At 37.6% G+C, this 15703-nt stretch overlaps 1 protein-coding gene across 6 annotated transcripts in view; it reads left to right on the top strand.

The window, feature by feature from the left end:
- CALCRL (calcitonin receptor like receptor) overlaps window positions 1-15703 on the top strand; it is a 73993-nt gene that overhangs the window by 18775 nt on the left and 39515 nt on the right. Inside the window, exon 1 of one of the 6 annotated variants that reach the window (XM_030018538.2) lies at window positions 11385-11472. The exons of the other annotated variants lie outside the window; for them this stretch is intronic. The gene's annotated coding sequence lies outside the window, so the exon portion shown is untranslated. Of the gene's footprint in view, window positions 1-11384; window positions 11473-15703 lie in introns of those variants that run through there. 6 annotated transcript variants of the gene reach the window in all.

Here is a 15703-nt window from a genome sequence, read left to right as displayed (position 1 = left end):
GGAATAATGTTCATAAAATCCTCTATTAGGTGAGAGACTTATGAAAATGTATTCACTGTGAATAAGCGGGGGGGAAATCCAGCTCTTGGTAGACTGTTAGTGTTTTTTGCACTGAGCAGACCTGTGCTAGCATCTTTGTAACACCCTCAGTTCAGCAAACATTGATGAGTTTAGTTTCAAAATTGTACTTGTTAAATTTTTGTGCCTGTGTGCGCTCTGTTAATAATATGGAGGAACTAGGAGCTTGCTTGTGCTTGGAAGAACATTAAGTATACAGAAGGCTGCATGGCTTCTCCAACTATGCTGCTACTTATTTGATGAACTGAATTTGTTCATCAATTCCCGATCCTTGGACTTCAGCCTCAGCACCCTCCCACGCCGCCTTGTATAAATTTGTACAAAATTTTTCTGTCCCCTTAATGTGCAGATCTGCTGCAGTAAAAACAGCATAATTGAAACCCGTACCTCCAAAATAAGACAGATCAGAGAGGACTTGCTACTAATAGTCTGTTCTCAACTCTGAGATGGTTTAGGTATGTGCTTATATTTGCTGACAGACTTGATTTTGTTTTCCTTTGCTCTTAATTTGTGAATTCGCTCCTGGTTCTTGAACTTAATTGAGTAAATAGCTTGGTTTTTACAAATTTTAAGTGGCTATTGGATGACTTTTATAACACAAGGACCAGAAATCTTAAACAGTTTCAAGGTGCTGATGGTGTATATATAATCATACCATATATTCGTACTGTATTGTATATGTATTTGTACCTTGCAACTGTAACTGTAGCTTGAGAAATGTTGTAAAACTGACAAACATACCAACTCTCCAGTAAACTAAAGAAAATGCACAAGTTTGTTTACACATACTGGGATGGAGCTCGCTCTTTCCCACTGTCACCTTCTCTCCAATCCTGATGATTATTTTTTTTTAAGGTTTTAAAATTTTGGCTCCACAACAAATTGCTCATTAGTATTGTGGAAACAGATGGTTTTTATTTGTTAGCAGTGACATGTTGTTTTCAGGGATCGGAATATCACAGGGATATTATATTTTTGTAATCCAACTCATGCTTTTAATTTATTTTATAATACTTACTGCTGTTTCACAGGTATAGTTGAACTGGAACCTTTACACTCAGAATGGAAGATATCCCGTCTTGAATCAGGTCTAGGCCAGTGAGCTTTAGTATCCTTCTTTTGACTTTTGTCTGTACCCTGTGCATGGTGCTTCCTGAAATGTAAAAACTGTATGCGTCACCTGAAGAAACTGAATTTATCTTTGCAATGCTTTTCCTAAAGAAAAAATAATTTCTCCTTGATGGTCTTGGGAACTACTTACTAATCTGAAACTCACATATCTTTATCTAACTACAAATTTAGCTAACAAAGATAGTATAGTATTATCTGGCCAGTGACCGAAAGCAGTTAAATGAAAGATCTTTAGTGTTTATGCAAGCTATATGCTGGGCTATATAAAGTAACACAGTATTTTATAATTATCCACCATTAACTGTATTGACTTCCTTCTCCTAGAATTAGCACAGAAAGGAAGGCATGCTTGTGTTTTGTTTAAAGCCTTGATCAACCACTGCTCCCTAACTTTCTTTTTTATTTTTCTAAAGTTTACTTTCTCATAAATGCTATTTGTCATAGTGACAAAATTCATATTTGCCAGCTAGGCAGTATGCTTGCTAAGACTACAACTTCAGTTCTCCAAGAATGGTAATGAAACATGTGTACAAAGACCATTTGAGCAACTGGTATTGAGGACAGGATCGATACTCACCAGCTACTCTGACCTTGCTCCTTCCAACATCAACATGAGAAGAGAGTTGGATTAATAATGTGAGCATGAAGCATTCTGCATTTTAATAATTTCTGACACACTCCACATGGTAGTTATATTTCAACGACTGTTTTCTCTCATGATGGAGTTAGGGCCAATGGAGCATGGAGAAGAGTAAAAGAAATATAATCACAGTTCCTGTAATGAAAAAGCTTTTCAAGGAAGAGTCATGATCACACCCAGGCTTTTCCTGGGCTGAGCGAGCTGACAAGCCACAGAAGACTTAAGGGGAGTAACACTGAAAAAATAACATTGAGCAGTTGATTCCCAATATCTAATCAAGCTGCGAGGAGAGAAGTAGCACAAGGAGAATGATAGATGTGCGACGACTCACACTTGTAGTTGTCTCAACAAGTCTGTCTCTGCAGTTAAATCAAAAGACCGCAATCCAAATTAACTGTCAGATGTACCAAAAAATGACAGGACTTACAAACAGATTTTCACAGTTCTAAACAGCTTATAGCTCTTTAGCAGTTGTGTGGGAGATAAATTATGTTAAGAGTGTTAAGACTTGCTTTTAGAAATTGTAGATTTTTATAACTTAAGCAGTTCTGCTTTCTTACTTCCATTGTTTTTAGTACAAACAAGAAATAATGTGCAAATAACACTGAAAGTCACTGAAGCACTGCATCCCTTGGACATAAATGCAGCTAATAACACAAAAGCATGGCTCTGAGGAACAAAATACTGAAATCCATAGCTCAGATAATAGCTTTCTGCAATAATTCCTTAGTTATCCCTATGGGATGTGGTAGATACAGCTAGGACAAAGAATGCTAACAAACCTTAGGATGTAGCAGCAAGTACGTCATAACAACTTTTGCCAAGAAACTAATCCAATCCCACAGTGATCAGCTCCACCTATGTCACAGTCCTGTAGGAGAGAAAGGATGTTGCTTAGAGAAATGCACTTGAGCTATTTTATGGTAAAGAGTGGAGTTACATAGGTTTTCAATGAGAATTTAATATAAACCAGGCGGGTTTTCTAATTTTGATTTGGTCTTGGATTTTTTTTTTTTTTTCTTGAAGCCTAGAACAGGTTATCATAAAGAAAATTCCACATTATACTGGTCAGATGTGAGAGTGCAAATGATATGAAAGTGAAGTATGGAATAGACTTTTCACAGCCTAATTTTTTGTTCCCAAGAAATACATTAGAATTACACAACGTGGCTTTCAAAGCTGACTACCTGAATATATTGAAAACCAAAAAGTAATTCAAAATCATATTTTGATTTTTATAGAGTAGGAACCTATTACTTGAAGTGTAGCATCTTTCATAAATAAGACACTTTTAATAGTTAAAATACAATTATATGAAGGCTCCATAAGCACACAGTGCAGTAACGAATGATGTTCATAACACAATTCACACAGTTTTGGCTGTTGGAAGCTGTATTGTTAGACTGCTGGCTGGGACTCAGGATATCCCTTACTGTTTTCAGAAAAATCTCTTGGGCCCTTAATTTCCAGCTGAACAGTCACCAAAGGTCCATGGAAGAGACCTTGAGCAAAACTTAGACCTAATACAGCAATGCGGATGCTTGCCCTTTTTTTTTTTTTTTTTTTTTTTTTTTTTCCTTATGCTAGATCTGTTTGGTCCTTTCAGCTCTTACTTCTGTGGTAAAAATACTTTATTTGAGAGAACTTACAAATTGTTCAAGGGACTAACTAGATTTACAGCCTGGTCTTATTTCAGCAAAGTATGGCACTTCTCCTTGAATATATATCTCTTCATTAGATATTGTCTCTACAAAGATATATTTCTTTTGAGCTCGTTCAGGAGGTAGAAAAGGGCGCTGGTGTACTGCTTTTGTAAGATTATACCTTCAGAGCTGCCATTTCTAGGACTGTTTGGCAAAGCCCAGCAGTGTCAATTACAATCACAGAAGCAAGTGTCTAAGCTCAACAGATAATGATACTTAAGTAGAAATAATCTTTGTCGTGAAAGGATACCAACCTTTCCTCCACCTCCTCTCTGTACTTCAAGATCATTTGAATCTTTTGGTCACTTAAACTCTGGGAGGAGCTGTTTCCTGCAAAAATGACTCCGTATTTCTGCATTTGTCCATGTTTCTGGTATACATTGTTTAAAAAAAAAAAAGCCTATGTAAACAGGACAAATTAAACACAGCCTACAGTACTCATCTGCCCTAGTGACTCTAATAGATTACAGTTGCTGGAAAACTGCACAAGTTGCGTTTGCAACGTTCCTCCAGCTGTCTTCTGGATTCTAACAACCATGCTGCGACAATGTTTCAGCTCTTTGTTGGGATCTTACCCAAAATTTTCATAGTGCTCTTCTAGCTCTTGTTGAGATTTCTCTGAAAATTTTACTTACCAATTTGCCCTTTCTTCGCAGTCTTTGGAGGTGATCCAGTCTTTAAGTGTGACCCCCTTTTCGCACGACCTTTGGTTTTGAGTTGTTTCATTCTGCTCCGGGCATGTCATGACTTAGTGACTTTAGTGAAACTGCTAGGAAACCCAAAACATAAACATACTGTGTATTTTTTTTTTTTTTATTCTTCATCAAATTTTCATTTTGGTTTTTTGGCTTTTTCTTTTTTTTTTTTTTTTTTTTCTTCCTGCTTCTTCAGCTAAGCTGTTTATAGGGAAGCCGTTAATAGGGGAAGGATTTGTAGCGTTACGTGTTTGGGGTGGGATGTGATTACCCAGTACACGGGCATCTGCTACTGCCTGGGAAGCCCAGCAGGCCTGGCTGCCTCCATACAGGATGCCCCAGAGACACTGGGGCCAGGTTTAGCAAATGTCTTTTATACCCTCACAGCATCTCAAAGGGCACTAGGAAGGAGCCTATGTGCGGGCAAGTGAACTTAGCCGTTGGTCTCGATCTCTCTCATTACCTATACATGTGAGGAGTAGTGTTGGCAAGATGCAGGATGTATGTAGTTACATCTGTGTTTTTGCAGATTGCAACCATGATATAAATGGACTTAATACTAGGGACTGATTATGCTACTAGCAGTTTGTAGAAAAATCAAAATGGGAGGTAGTGGTTTTATTTCTAATGTTTTTGCACTTTCTACAATATTCATATGTGTTGTTCACCTTCTGCTATTGTAAAAGATCAATTAAAAATGAAAGGGTGATCATGATTAGCTAGGCAGGTCCATTTCCACTGCACTGCACGTGTTGTGAATGTCCCCAGGGTATTTTTTGGACAGTAAAATTGTTAATGGTGCTGGTACTTAAAAAGCTATAATTAGCTTCTGAAGTTAACACCCTTTCAGTTCTATTGTTTTGTTTTGAGTGCAGAGATTTGAGAAATCCTTGGTGTATTGCCAGCACTAGGAATAAATTTCCCCAACTAAAAGAACTGTAGACTTGTTCAAAATCACTGTTAATCCGTGAGAGTGTTTCAAAATCTAAATAAAGATCTGAATCTTATGTCTGCAGCTTTTTAAAATTGATATTTGGTAAGGATAATTATCAGATACTAGTTTTTGAATCTCCTGTGGTGTAACATGGATATCTAGCTCTTACATATATTATGCATACTATTTTAATGTAAGTTGTATTCTATTTTACATTGTAATATTTTTCGCATTTTTAATCTAGGAATACGTTCTTATTCAAGTAATAATAATTTTCTTATGGCTCCTGTCCTTCCTTAACATTCTTGTCCTCTGACACATGTTTAACAGGTCAGACTACTAATTCACCGTAGTTTGTTCTGGCGTTATAATTGTATAATTTTATAGTAATAATAATGAGACAATGAGTTTGGCTGCTGTCATGAAGTTATCACTTTGAAAATCAAGAATTATTTAAAACCTAATGTAATTCAGGTACTTTTATTTTTTCTGGGGTGCTGTAGAGCTGCATTCAGGATTCTCATTGGTCACGATGGCTTGATGAACAGCTGCAATTCCTTTGTGATTATGTGTCTAGGAATAGATTTCTAATTCCTCTTAGGGCTTTTTGGGACAAATGAAAGAATCATGAAAATCAATGTGACTGATTGCCAGATTGTTAAAATCAGGTATTTAAGTCACCTTTATTAATGCCTGTATATTGCAGGTGACCATTATTTAGTGGAATGTAGCACTAGTGTTTTATTACACTTTACTACAAAGTAGGTAGTCTTGAGTTATCAGTTGAAAATTGCAAGTAGTACACAATGTGAAGGTGTATTTGGTTATTGGGGCACATCATTTAACCATTATTAAGATGGCTGAAAAAACTGTCATCCACAGTGCTACTATATGCAATTCAATCTGTAGGGTGAGTGCTTGGAATGGGTAGCAAGAGATTAGAAAGGGATAGAGCTGGACGCAGGAGGTCACTTAAGGTAATGATTATGCCTTCACTTCGCTGTATGGGGAAGAGCCTACTTCGTGTTTCTTAGGTACAAAGAGAATATTAAGGTAGATTGTCTCACTCAAGTACCTCTTAACACTGGGAATATCTTGTGGGAGATGTTCCTTTAAACTCAGCATCTGAAGTGGCCCTAGCGATACCACAGACATTAATGTCCAAACCATAGCCTAAGAACAGATTTTTGGTCTGAGACCATCTTACAGACAGGTAAGTACAGTTACAGATGAAAGGCTGCTGTAGAAAAGAAATGTCTGATAATTTATTAGCAGAAATATTGGGTTATATTTTCCTGACTTTTCATTTGTCTGGATTTTCTTTTATTTAGTCCAAGGACTTTAACTCTTTTTGCAGTCCCTTTGATGACAGTCCCTACAGAAATGGATGGTAAATCCACTGCTAATTGCTGAGTGGATATTTAAACCTCAGATATGACACAACATGCAATGTGGTGATGGGCAAATCACTTTCTGTCTAGTTTTTTTTTCCTCGGACACATCAGGATATATTCCTTATATCCTTCAAAATTTATCTGCAAGTTTTTGTAGGCCTCTCAAATACTGTAAATCAGAATAGACTGATTCTAAACACTACACTTCTCACTGGTATTCTCTCCTATATGAATGAAAATTATATCTGTATTAGCAGTTGAAAGACATTTAGATTCTCAGGACTGTCTGTCAGATATTAAGCTGATTAAAATACCTCTCACAATAGGTATGTCTTTAAGAGCCAGACATTGCTTAAGAATTCCTTCACAAAACCCTTACTGAAGATAGCAACTGACTCTCAACTCTTTGATTCAGGATCAGTATTTTTAATTATCTTACTTTCATCTTCCCTTGAAGTTCTTTCTTGGTGCTTCTCTATGACCTTAAAGGAAAAACTACATCAAAGGGGTTTTTTTATTTGTTTCTTGATTTTAGAACTGAGACCATTTTCCTCATAGTGTAATCATTCTACATTTGGTAGCACTGTATAGTTTCAGTAGCTGATTTGGCTTCCACATTTGGATTAGTCTGAATTTCCCATCAGTTTGGTAGTCTGATTTTCAACAGATGTTTTAGGGTCATCCTCCTTGTAATGTCTGACCCTCAGAGATGACCAGCCAAATGGGGTTCAGAGTTCATATCCCTGGGTGATGGCCACTTCAGATTTAAAGTTCTCTGTTCCCTAAAAACACTCATCAAAGGTTTATTTCTTTTCTCTGTAGCCTTGTAAAGTGGTATAATGAGACAGCCTGAGGATCAATAATGACTTCAAATTTAGAAGTTGTCTGATAGGAACAACATGGGAATGAATTTACTTAGTCTGGTGGTTGCAAATGATGCTTGCTGATTTCTCAACGCCTTACTGAATTAATATCTGTCTTTTAGAATAGAACGAGCCAAATATAGCTAAAGTTATCGGTGTCCCTCTTGACCAGGGTCTGTATCTGATCCATTTTATGCTTTGCTTAGATAAGGCAAAAAGTACTTTGCTTACTAGTCTATAAGATGTTTATACGATATCCAGAACAATTAATGCCATCATTAAAACACCACTAGTTTTGGAATGATGTGCAACAACTGTTCAGCAGTGCACACTCGGTAAAGATTTGGGATGTTGCAAAAGAAAGTGAAAAATAAATATAATTTTGTGATTTTTATACACTATCCTCAGCATCGAGCAGTTATAAAATATGCTAGTGCAGTAGTTGTTTTCTAATACTCTTCTGAGAAAGGGAAATATATTTACTGGGTGGGGAGGAAACCAACCAGGTTTTATTCCTGTAAATTTTTATTTCTTTTGAGACACCTGGAGATGTTAGGGCAATGACAGGTTAGCTCATGAAATGTCACCTATTCTTTGTGTGTTGTAGACCTGTAGCAATAGCCAAGCATTTTTATTTCTAAAAAATCACTTACAGGGTCAGTAAGACATGTACCTGTTATGGAATTCATTTGCCAGCAAGACTTGCACCCATTTAAGAAGTAGTACAGAAATTTTATGTCTGCTCTTGGCCTAGTTATGCATCTCACCAATAAAGCACTTGATAGATCCTTTGAAAAAAAAAAAAGGGGGGGGGGGGATAGCTGTTTTACAGCTTCAGAAGAGAACAGAGTTCTTTCTCCATCATATATGCTGATTAATTCAGAATATCACATTCATTCCCTGCTGTGTTTCAGCAAATATCCTGCTCTATCAACAGCAGGAGGAAGCCAATGCAGGAGAAATCTGGATTTCACCAAAGGAAGCTTGGCATAAGCTACCTTGATAGAAATAAATGCAGATTTTTTTGTTTGTTTGTTTCTGAATGATTCCCTCGCATGGGATCAGTTGGATGATGTTGTTTCCGTTGGGTCCAGCAATGTCAAGGCCACTGATGATGAAAGTTTTGTACTGTTTTTCCCCATCACTTGGAAAATTCTCCCCCCCCCCCTCCAAATCCCTGCCAAGTAGTGAACAAAATTTCTCAGCAAGATGAATTTGAAGTTTTGCATGCTCTGTGGAACAGGATATACAAATACAGCTTTGAGAGGGAAACAGTTGAGGGGTGCAAGTCCAGACTCTCTGAATAAAATGCGTGTGCATGAAATGGATGAGACTTCTAAGGTGACTTATTAAGTTAAAAGGTGCAGGAAAGAATAAAAAAATGCATGCAAAAGTTATTTTTTCGTAGTGACTTTTGGTACCTCAGTCTGAGGTAAATAATGCCTGAAAGTTTGATGTCCAAGCTTTGCTATAAAGTCAGTTAGCAAAACTAGTGAATGTGAGTACTGCAGTTTCAGCTGAGACACTGGCAGACCAATGGCAGGAACTGTAGTGTTGAGAATTGTAGAATTACAAACTCAATTGAATATGTTTTAACTTAATTTTGGTAGACATTATCCTTATCAAAGCATCCCATCAAATTCCATGCATTTTGTTTCTGCCAGGGATTTTTTTAATGGAGTGCAAAATCAGTATGAGAATTCTGTGGGTTTTTTTTTTTTTCTCCAGGAAAATAAATGCCGGATGTGAGTGTGCAGAAAATATGGACACCTATATTAAAGCCACCTAATATTTTCCATGCTTGCAGTGGAAATTTTCAGTTGCTTGCAATTTTGACAAGGTTTAACTGAGATTTTCCATTACATGTTTCTGCCTTTTTATTATTATTATTTTTACATTTGGAGAGGAGATAATGTGCTTAAATGTGTAAATGACATATACATAACATTTATACGTAATTTATGCCCAGAATAGCTGTGCTTGATTCTCATTCCTCTGCTGTAGCTATAGTGCTTGTAATGTTTTATTACATTTGGTATGTAATATTTCATCTTCGTGAAGTACCTTGGCAAGTGAGACTCAAGTTTATCAAGGCAGTGATTTTTGTGTCAAATTTATGTAATATTTTTAATGTTCATAGTTAATATTTTATTTTGGTTTGCATTCAGGTAAGTCGGGGTGGAATACTGCAAAAGGATATGGAAAAGTCTGTTTGTAATTAAAGGAACACTAATTGGACTTTAGGGACTGTGTGTAAGATACACTAGTCTTTCCCACGGCCACACCCTGAGCATATGATCTTTAACTGAATTCATGGAAACATTCACACTGCTTCCTACAGATTGCAGCTGGCACTGTCTATAAAATCTCTGCTTCACAAAGAGCAGAGTATTTTATGTGATAATGTGCAACGATACATTTCATTCTGCTGCAGTGTTACTATACAGCTATGTGAAACAGATGGAATGCATTGTAAAAAGACAGTAATATGCAATGCAATTATGCAATAATACCAAAATCCTAGTAATGGTCATTCTTGCAGTCCTCATTCAGAGGATGTGAAATAGTGCAGCGCTTGACCATCAAATATGTGTGTGGTTTACAGATTGCATGCCAGCTAAATTGTTAGATGACCCACCAACTGCTTTTGCTATTCCAAACTTTTAACATCTTTCCCAGCAGCATAAGCTCTGCAAGTAGAATCTGTCAATGGCACAGAATCACATTTCTATTAACAGCATGAAAATGTAATAGGGTGTCAACTAAAATATAAGGCCAGTTAGACCTGGCCCTGTCCAGTTTTCAGCTGTTGTTAATCTCTAGTATTTCAAAAAAAGAGTTAAGACTTTGCAATGACAATTGATGGACAAATTTGAAAATTAGAAAAGGGTTAGTTTCTCACTTTCAGGTAAGGACTGATGTATACAATTTCAGGTGAAAGACATTTTATGTAAGTGGTATTTTGGAAAAGGTATACAAATGTATTATTTCAGTTAGTGCTAAAGATTTCTACTTAGATACACTCCATATTCAGACTAAAAGACTGTCCTCATGTAAAAAAGAAATTATTCTTTTAAAAGTAAGTGCATGTTGTCAAAGATCATTGATAAAGATCACCACATAAATGTGTTCTAGTTGGTTGAATATGGCTTTAGCTGTCCAAACAGTCATCACTGCCTTTTGGGGGATTCTATGTGACACAAGAAAAGTTTGAAAATCTTGTGTTTATACTGGAGCCGGTTGTTTTTTGTTCTCTGTGTACACTTTCAAATAAGCATGAGGAATGCATAGGGCAAATACTGTAAGTGAGGTTAGTGTAGTCACTTTGTAGCAGTTTGCTTCTTGTTCAAACAAATGCTTCTCATTTTAAGCTGGTTAGTTAATTGCTATGATCCTGTAATTAATTTTTAAACTGACAGCAATGCTAGCAAAACAAGTGTTTCTTCACTCCTGGATGCTTCAGTCTGTGTCAGAGTTGTGCTTATGTCAATATTCCTGTGGGTGTGGTGGGGTGTGGATGAAGCTGAAGGGAATTCCCATTTAGAAGACTTTGAAACGTTGATGAATTATATTTTCCTCAATTTGTCAACACTAATGTTAACCCAGATTGACAGAGAATGATGTTAATGTAAAATATCATTGGCCGTAGCAATATCTTGGTACATGTCTTCACTTGAAGGAGATGTAGGTAGAGGATAGAAAACCCTTTTATCGCTCTGCCTACTTTATGGCTACCTTAAGAGGATTTCTGCGGCTAGTCTGCGAGGAGAAGGAGGATTATACATCAAAAGAAAAGCTCTGGTTATAAATGTAAAGACAAAAGCTTTGACACTGTGGTGTTTTTAATCTGTCCTTTGAGTATGTGTGTCCATTCTTTTTTGTCATTAGAAATCATCCACAAGCCTTTGCTCTTCTTAACTGTACTGAGTATAGGCCCTCAGAAGTCTTGGAAGTCAAGACCTGTGTCTGTGTGGGTCTCAAGAAGGTGTGCATATACCAATATGCAGCTATAGACTTCAAAAAATATATAGAAGGTAATTTCTTTCCATACTGTTGAGATTAACTGCTACTGGTTTTTAACTTTCTTGAGTCTCACAAACTCCTTTATCACTAGCACACTCTGTGTGAGCCGAATTTAAAACATTTGCTGCCTGAAATGCCATTTTAGGAATATAACAGATGGAAAAACATAGGAAATATGGGAAATATCTGTAGCTAATTGAAAGCAAAGGAGACAAGCTTCAGACCACTAGAATTCAAAAGGTTGGTTTTGGCTGCTGCTTGTTCTTGGCTTTTGCTACAGGATGGATTAGTAGTTTTGATAATTTAGCACAGTATAACATGTATTGTCTAATATTCAAAGGCTGAAATATTCCAGATCTTGCACTTTTGACTTTGGCATGTGAAATTTTAAATTTAAGAGGAAATGTTCTGAACTGTGGTAACTTAGGTTGACCTGGTAAAGGCTTTGAAGTAGCTGGTGGTTTATTTTGTTTTGAATAAGTATACCAAGCTGAATTTTTCTAAAGCTGCCTTAAATTTACCTGAACTTTTTTGGAATAGTAAATGCATCAGGAATGTCCCATGAGAGAAAATGTTGATATTTGGCATGAACTTCCCATCTGAAAATTCATTCTCAGCCAGACCAAAATTATTGCCCGTGAAAAGAAAACTGCTTAGGGGATATTTTAGTTCTTTGTATTATATTAGGAAAAAAAAAAAAAAAAAAAAAAAAGTAAAAGAAAGAAATCCAACACAAAATCAGAAGACCATAGTGCTTCTGACATTTCTATGGAGAGTTTATCTCTATTTGGTTCATCAGTTCTGTTCAAGTCATTGACCAATGGTGAACCCAAAGTTAGGACACCGGTTCTGATGCAGTGGCTGCAGCAGCACTGTGTTTATGCTGGCATAAGCAGTTCCCTTTCCTGGCCACCTGCTCCCTCCCCATCCTGCCATGAGTTGCTGGTGTGGCATGGTTTACCTTAAAATTAAAAATGTCATTAAAAAATTGTATTTTAAAACTTTATAAAAAATTATTTATAGCTGAATGAGAGCATGTTTGTGTATATTTGTTTGTAAATGGTCTTATTTCTAAATGTGAATCTAGAAGAAACTGATATAAAACCTCTGAGTTTTCATAGAATACACTTAACTGCCGAAATGGGCTGCAGCCAGTGAGAAAAAGCTTGAGTGCTACACTCTGAAAAAAAACAAAAGTCCTGATGTATTTTGGTTAACCCATTCTCCTATTCCTATTGCCTTATTCTGACCTTGAGAAAAGTCTTTGAACTGTGGAAATACTGTTCTTGTAAAATTAGCACGTGTCAATGAAGAAATAATAAGAAACTTTTAAAACTTAGCCAGTTGAGAAAATGACTTCATGTTGTAAACATTTTCACAAAGAAACCTTCGGATCTCTTTTGGGTCATTACTTGGTAAGCAGCATTAAACAGAGTCATTCAAATAAAAACACTGACTGAAAGGGGTACACAAAGCAGCAGTTCACTCTCTGCAGCCTTTAAGCAGCAGTCTCTGGGGAAAAAAAAAACTTCAGACATCTGAGCAAGGGTTTTTATACAAGTGTAAAGGTCTATCTGATGAAATCATAAATTCATACGGCCATTGTTTTAATTCAGAACAGTAATAATTTTGCTTGGAGGTAGAGAAATCTTCTTTGGAGGAATATATCATATTTTTCACATGTATCATAGAGTCATAGAATATCTCAAGTTGAAAGTTGTACTCTTGCTGATTAAAAAAACTGGCTGGCTGGATGGCCGAGCCCAGAGGGTTGTGGTGAATGGAGTTAAATCCAGTTGGTGGCTGGTCACAAGTGGTGTTCCCCAGGGCTCAGTACTGGGGCCAGTTCTCTTTAATATCTTTATCAATGATTTGGATGAGGGGATCGAGTGCACCCTCAGCAAGTTTGCAGACAACACCAAGTTGGGAGGCAGGGTCGATCTGCTTGAGGGTAGGGAGGCTCTACAGAGAGATCTGGACAGCCTGGATCGATGGGCCGAGGCCAATTGTGTGAAGTTCAACAAGGCCAAGTGCCGGGTCCTGCACTTGGGTCACAACAACCCCATGCGGCGCTGCAGGCTTGGGGAAGAGTGGCTGGAAAGCTGCCCGGCAGAGAAGGACCTGGGGGTGCTGGTTGACAGCCGGCTGAATATGAGCCGGCAGTGTGGCCAAGAAGGCCAAGGGCATCCTGGCCTGCATCAGAAATAGCGTGGCCAGCAGGAGCAGGGAGGTGGTTGTTCCCCTGTATTTGGCACTGGTGAGGCCGCACCTCGAGTACTGTGTTCAGTTTTGGGCCCCTCGCTACAGGAAAGACATTGAGGTGCTGGAGCGTGTCCAGAGAAGGGCAACCAAGTTGGTGAGGGGCCTGGAGCACAAGTCTTATGAGGAGCGGCTGAGGGAGCTGGGGCTGTTTAGCCTGGAGAAAAGGAGGCTGAGGGGAGACTTTATCACTCTCTGCGACTACCTGAAGGGGGGTTGTAGTGAGGTGGGTGCTGGTGTCTTCTGTCAGGTGGCTGGAGATAGGACGAGAGGAAATGGCCTCAAGCTGTGCCAAGGGAGGTTTAGATTGGATATTAGGAAAAATTTCTTTACTGAGAGGGTTGTCAGACATTGGAACAGGCTGCCGAGGGAAGTGGTTGAGTCACCATCGCTGGAGGTATTCAAAAAGCGCATAGATAGGGTACTCCATAACATGGTTTAGTGGGCATGGATGATGGTTGGACTCGATGGTCTCAAAGGTCTTTTCCAACCTAAATGATTCTATGATTCTATGAAAGGGACCCATAAGTATTATTGAGTCCAACTCCCTGCTCCTCGCAGGACTGCCTAAAACTAAATCGTATGACTGAGAGCGTCGTCCATATATAAAATTGTATGTAGGTAACTATACTCTTTTTTTTTTTTTTTCCGGGTTACACTTTTGTTGCATACTGAGGAAAGCAAGATGGAAAACATTTTTGTCTTCTCTAAATTGGGGCATGTGGTTAGGGTCCTCTGTTCTCTCTCTTAAAGTCATAGCAAAAAAGTCAATGTCTGCTCTCAGTGAAGGGCTGCCCCCACACCCTTCAGCATTTCCTGAAGGCCTCTCCTAAAATCTTTAAGACATTCACTGGTTTTAATATGCATTTGGAATGAAGCAATAGAATTTGGGCTCAGGCAGGAAGATTCAGTAGCTCCAGTGGCATACTTGCAATGCTTTGCTGTACTGTGTGGTTGGGTTTGAGGTCACATCAGTAACACATCCCTATGAATTTTAGGGTGTGGCCTGTCAAGTTTTGCTGTGTATGTCTGTGGATATCTTGCCCCAGTTTCAGTTATGGCGTTTTTTTGTTGAACACGTGAGGAATACACATTGGCAAAGGGTAATGAGGCATTAAAATATCCCTAGTAAGACTGTGGGAGCTCTCCAACTTTTTCATAGTGTGAAATCCATGGAAAAGAAAGAATGTCATGAGCAATCCCCTTCTATTTAAAATAACATGTTAATTGGAACATCCTTGCCACAGCATAACAGTTCCTTTGGAGGAAGAGAAATTTCAGGAAAGTTTACTGAATATGTTTTTAACTACATTTATTAATTACTATAGCAGGAAATCAATATGGTAGAAAAAAGAGAAGTACCGGCACTAAATCATCTTAATCAATCAGCTATTGGAATTTAATCATTCATTATTCTGCTGTCATCTTCATTTCCATTAATAATCTTTTCTAGGATGTTTGATAGTGGCCACTCTAGCATTTTACAAGTAACTTTGTTCAGCAGAGCAGCCTTCCTTCTAAGTTTCTTTGTGCTTGAATGAATACTACAGAATTTAAATGCCATGGCTTACAGAACATTGAACTGAACTTGGTGAGTTATGCCTAATAACATATGTAGCTATGTTATTTGGTTTTAGACTTCAAGGTACAGTTTGGGTTAGGGCTATGGGGTGAAAAGGGTTAAGTTTGTAAAGTAAGCATAACAAGTGCTTACAGAATTATACACTCACTGAAAAATATGGAGGCATTAATAACTATAAACTGTTGGAAATCACAGTTGCATCTCTGAGAATAAGCCCTGTCAGTCTGTTGATTTGCTTTGCCAGAATCTCAGTTGCCTTCATTTAACAACTAGTTCCTCAAGAAGGAAGCATTTTGGGTGTTAGTATCACTGTATAAGACAGTGTTAAAAATACTATAATTTAAAAAATATAAGTAGTGGGGGATATACTATCCATAGTTTTTTGTATTTTGATAAAATAT

Source organism: Aquila chrysaetos, chromosome 6, assembly GCF_900496995.4.
Source record: "Aquila chrysaetos chrysaetos chromosome 6, bAquChr1.4, whole genome shotgun sequence".
NCBI classification, from domain to species: domain Eukaryota; kingdom Metazoa; phylum Chordata; class Aves; order Accipitriformes; family Accipitridae; genus Aquila; species Aquila chrysaetos.
This window is presented reverse-complemented; position numbering and strand designations above follow the sequence as displayed.